The sequence below is a fragment of the Bidens hawaiensis genome, unplaced genomic scaffold (genome assembly GCF_021521415.1).
Source record: "Bidens hawaiensis isolate Kalapana, Puna unplaced genomic scaffold, B.hawaiensis_p1.1 tig00036711_1, whole genome shotgun sequence".
NCBI lineage: Eukaryota > Viridiplantae > Streptophyta > Magnoliopsida > Asterales > Asteraceae > Bidens > Bidens hawaiensis.
Window position 1 is genome coordinate 119,012 of NW_027505425.1, and position 5,381 is coordinate 124,392.

Here is a 5,381-nt window from a genome sequence, read left to right on the forward strand (position 1 = left end):
TTTGCAAATCTATTTTATTTTTATGTTTTGAATTAAGAGTGTTTTAAAAGTTGTCATGTTTATGTGCCTGTGTTTTACAAATATAACTTTTATTTTATATTCATGTTATTAATATAATTCAAGTTTTTTTATTATCTTTACATGACACATGATAAAACAAAGTTAGTCGTAATGATACATATATGTATCTACATATTTACGCATATGTGATAAAACAATTACATATACGTAGCCGGTAGCACCTTAGGTACACATGTATTTATAGCAACACCACATACTCTTGTTTTCTTTGTATTCTTCAAGTTCTTTGTTTTCGCCATGTCAATGTGTTCTTCATATACATATATGTAGTTCATATATGTAGCTCCAATATTTTTACTTTTTGAAACTGGTCATACTAGTATATGTATATGTAACTTAACGATATATCAACATATATGAAACTAAATTATGATGTTACATATATGTCAAATCGCTAAAATGTTTATTAAATAATGTAATTACATAATAAGTGTGCATAATCCTTTAGATACATATACGTATCTTTAATGTGGATTATTGATCATATAAACTAGATAGTTAAACATATGATTAGCAACGGAAAACTACAATCAGCAAAAACTAGAACGGATGGATTATTTATTTCTACAATCAGCAAAAACTAGAAGGGATGGATTATTTATTTTTTTCGGACGGTGACTTTCACAGATAAGGTATCTCACTGCGCGAACACGTCGCGTCCCGCCACCCCACTCAGGCCAACTATGTTGACATGACCGGGATCCACGCTAGCATCCGAGTTTGGCTTGGCGTTCCCGGTAAAACCCAGTTGGCTCACCCGCCCAAATGCACGACATGTTTTAATGCTCCGGTAAAATCCGGTCGGAATCAGGATTCGAACCCAGGACATCCGGGTCATCCACCATGTTTCTGACCATTGGGGCATTATATATAAAATATAGAATAGGTTAAGCTTTGAATCATCACTCCACTAAATATTACTTTGATGAATGGTCATACTTTTCATACACTCTTTCTTGCTTCCTACACCCTTGACAATTTGTAACATTACTATACAGTTAATGGTAAACTACATCTTACCTTTATAGAAGAAAGCAAACTATTCTTTTGTGACAGTAGTTTACATGGTTTTAAACCCCGAAAAGACCAAATTTAATAAATAGAACTAGCAAAATAATATAAAAAAAAACAATTAATTTTGAACTAAAAACCTCCGAGGAAATTAAAAAAAGAATACAAAGATTGAAGACATATCATACACAAAATATAGATTAAGTTAAGCCTTGAATCATCACAACACTAAACATTACTTCAATGAAGGGCCGGTATACACCAAAACTGAAAACTGAAATAACCATCAAAACTGAAAACACCAATTGTATTTAACACCAACAAATTTTCACAGACGGCCAAAAGTGTCCTGAAAATTATCTTAGATGATTTATGAATTCAAACAAATTACTATTAACCTTCCAGAGTTGCAACATTTCAATAACTTGACAATTACTATCCTTTTTGTTTCAAAAATAAATTGCAACAATTTAATAAGAATCTAATCTTGTTTCACCTGTATAATCATCAACATTCATCACAAGATAAATAATATTAGTTTGGTTTTCTGAAACTAGAAAAACATTTGACCCATAAATTAATTTAGTTTTCTTAAACATACACACATTCCAAGTTTCTGCATGGTCTTTTACGAGTTACAAAACTATATTTACATCTACATAGATAATATAACTAACCACAGTTCTAGTGAGAGTAAGTGCTTCTTCTTTGGTGGTGACCACATTAGTGCTCCAGGCATCCCACAAACTAGTAGCAGATGGCTTTGTTCTCTTTCTGCAGTTGCTGATTCTTAGGTAAATGCTTCAGCAATAGAGCCAACAGCAGCCGAGTTAATACAACTTTTCTTTCTCATTTTGTTTTGCCCCCTTATGAGTAATATCTTATATATGGCAGCCCGAACAACTTCACTCTCATCAGTAAACATTTTTCCCAGCCGACCACATCATCAACACCAACAATACCACCATTACTAACCTTACCAACATTATCAATACCATCAACTTTTTCATCATCATCATCATCATCATCATCATCATCATCATCATCATCATCATTATCAACTTTATCATCATCTTTATTACCATCATCATCATTATCAACTTTATCGTCATCATCATCAATATCAACACTACCAACATCATCATCATTATCGACTTTATCATCATCATCTTTATTACCATCATCATCATTATCAACTTTATCGTCATCATCTTCATCATCACCATCATCTTGAAAAAACTTCTCGGGGTCCTCAACGCTATCATAATCATGCAAGATAATATCATCAAAGTCATCCCACATATCCGTCCCAAGGTCTTCCCCACGAGTCATCAAGTTCAAAAACGGTCTATTTAATGCTAACAAGCAAGCCAACTCATGATTCTTAGAACCACTTACTCCCAACCACCTCAACCAGGGAAAATAAGGTTTCTTCAACCACTGAAAAGCAAGTTTAGTAATCCCCCCACAGCTGTATAAGTCCAGTGATCTCAAAGTACTACCATGCAACCTGTCACCATCCGCCATTGTCATCGATGCTAACGCCATCACTGATATATCAGTGATAAGCGGACATCCTCTCATTCGAAGATCAACAAGCAGGATCTGATTCTTTGCAAGAAAAAGCACACTACCATTTGTGAGATTACGCAGAAAAGACAAATCCAACTCTTCTAATTCTCGGTTTGACCCACCGCTAAAAATAGAAGAAACACACTTGCTTGTTAACCTGCCACACCCACTAATGGATAACTTAACAAGACTGCGTTTTGCACCTTTTTGTAAATATGACAAACCCAAATCGGTTACATCCGTATCATCTAACAGCAAAGTCCTAAGTTTTTGAAGTTTGCTAATGACTTCAAGTGCTTCATCACCAATATTTTTAGTCTCTCTAAGATCAAGCACAACAAGATCTTTATTTAGTGCCAGTTGAGAAACAGCAGAGTCTGTAAGCAGTTTACACATTCTTAAACTTACAAAAGTCAAACCAAGTGAAGTAGCATACATGTCATGAAACACGAGGTCGGTCATGCTGGTCCCGTTAGCAACCTTAAACTCATCTAAGTTTGTGCAGGCATGCAGAAGAGTTTTGAAACCGGTATCTGTGACATGGCAGAATCCTGCAAGAGATATGCTTTCCATGTTTATACAGTTGGCAGCCAGTAACAGAAAGCCCTCATCAGTAACATATCTGAAGAACGTTGGATTATACTCTTGGCTGCGAATAAGGGAAAGGTGTTTTAATCTTCCGTGTTTGTTTATTAACTGAAGACCTTCGTCTGTAAAGTCGCCATCACGACTGGTTTCAAGGATGGGATTGTCTCGAAGGTCCAAATGGGTTAAACGAACAAGAGTATTTGATATTATGTTGATCATGGTGTTAGAAATGCGGTCTACTGTAAGGCAGAGTTTGTGAATGTTTGGGAATACAGGCGGCATGATATGATTGGGTGATTGATTTGGTGTCACAGTGGGGCCAAGTAGCTCTATGACCATTTGTTCGGGTATGTACCCGATTTGAAGACAAGTTAGTTTATCAGAAGCCAAACTCAACACAGAAGTAAACTCGGTATCCGGAAATAATGTAGCATCAAACATTAAGACAAGTTCCTGAGGAACAAAATGGCTTTAAAAATCACAATAAATTAAATGCAAGCATTCTCACAAGTAATAAAATCTTACTTCCAATTGAGTGCAGCCCTCAAGTAATTCCTCAAGGTCACAACCATCATGTAACTCTAGGTCTCCGTTATCAGCTATAGAACTCACATACAGTGACCTGAAGAAATGTAACTAACTGTTATACTTCAAACGATTCATCATCACACATGATCGAAAACTGTAAGATCTAGCATATGGCATAAAATTAAAAGCTTGGAGACTGAAACCAAAGCATAAGAAACTCAGGAATTATGGCTGTCTTCCATGTGCACGAGTATACTCAATTATTTCATTAAAAGGTTCCACAATAAAGTCAAAACAAATTAAAGGTTCGAATTACTTTAAAAAAGCCAATAAAATTAGCTTTCAAGTTCTGAATTGTTTTGGACTTTGTTACAAACTGTAATATTGAGAAAAACTCTACAAAGTTCAATTGTCAACAATTTATGTGACAATCAAAGTTTTTATCTCAATACTTAAAATGAAAACAAGTTTGTTGTCTGCTGATCCTCGAAAGTCAAAACTTTCTCTTTCAGCCATGAAATAAACTCTTTGTTTCAATTTATCCAGAAATAAATTAAAAGCTATAAGACGTGTGGGGGGTGTTTGGCCTAGCTTTTATTTTATAGCTTATGCTTATGCTTATATTTTAAAGTAGCTTATAGCTTATTTTCTATTATAGTGTTTGGATTAGCTTATATTCTACAAGTTGATTATACTTATACGTCTTAATAAGTTGTTAAATCCACCATTCTTTGATTTGTTACCGTAATAAGTTGCTTCAGTATTATTAATCCACCATCATTTGAGGGCAAATGAGTAACTTACATCCTTAAACAAGTAAGCTTCTTCAAATTAGCTTACATAAGCTTATAAGCATAAGCTAAAAAAGCTAAACCAAACACCAAATTAAGCTTATTTTGTAAAAAAAAAAAAAAAAAAGGCTAAAAAGCTATAAGCTTTGCTAAAAAAGCTAGGCCAAACACCCCCGTATTGGTTTAACCATTTAACTAAAAATACTAAACACATGAATGGGGGCTCTGGCTCTCACTAACTTGTCACTCAAAAACGCGTGACACGGTGACGGTTTAACTGAAACACAAAAACTATTTAATCTTGTTTATATAAAAATAGACAACAACCTTAGGTCTTTGCAGCATGCTCCGATCGTAGAAAAAAGCAGTTCCGGAGCGACAGTTGAGTCGATCCAGGCTGAATAATAATATGATCGATCGCGGATTCATCGAGCCTCCTGCAGTCCAGCTTTAGGCTCCGAAGCGAAGCGTTTGGTAACAACACTTGCCGTAACGGATCAATGGGAGCACCAATATCCTGTAAATATATTAACAATCATTTAAAGGTGTTAATTATAGCATTTTACAAATGAATGCAACAGACAGACATACAATGAGGTGAAAATTAGGGATGAATTTGAAGATGTCTTGAGCGCAAAGGCGGAAGGTTGTGCAAGTTAGGGTTACGGCGCAGATGGACGGAAGATCGAGTTTGGTGAGGACTTCCGATGGCATTCGATTCAGACTCATATCTCCGGCGGCCGGAGATTGTTGGTTGAATTTGCGCCTCCTATTGGAGGTTTCCGCCATTTTTAGGGTTTCAAATTGATT

At 35.4% G+C, this 5,381-nt stretch overlaps 1 pseudogene across 1 annotated transcript; it reads right to left on the bottom strand.

Annotated features, from left to right (window-relative positions):
* Positions 1 to 1,585: 1,585 nt before the first annotated feature.
* Positions 1,586 to 5,381, bottom strand: LOC143613118 (F-box/LRR-repeat protein 10-like; annotated as a pseudogene). Its single transcript, XR_013150059.1, has 4 exons — positions 5,163 to 5,381; positions 4,899 to 5,088; positions 3,778 to 3,874; positions 1,586 to 3,705 (listed from the first exon to the last, which is right to left on the bottom strand). The product of XR_013150059.1 is annotated as an F-box/LRR-repeat protein 10-like (transcript).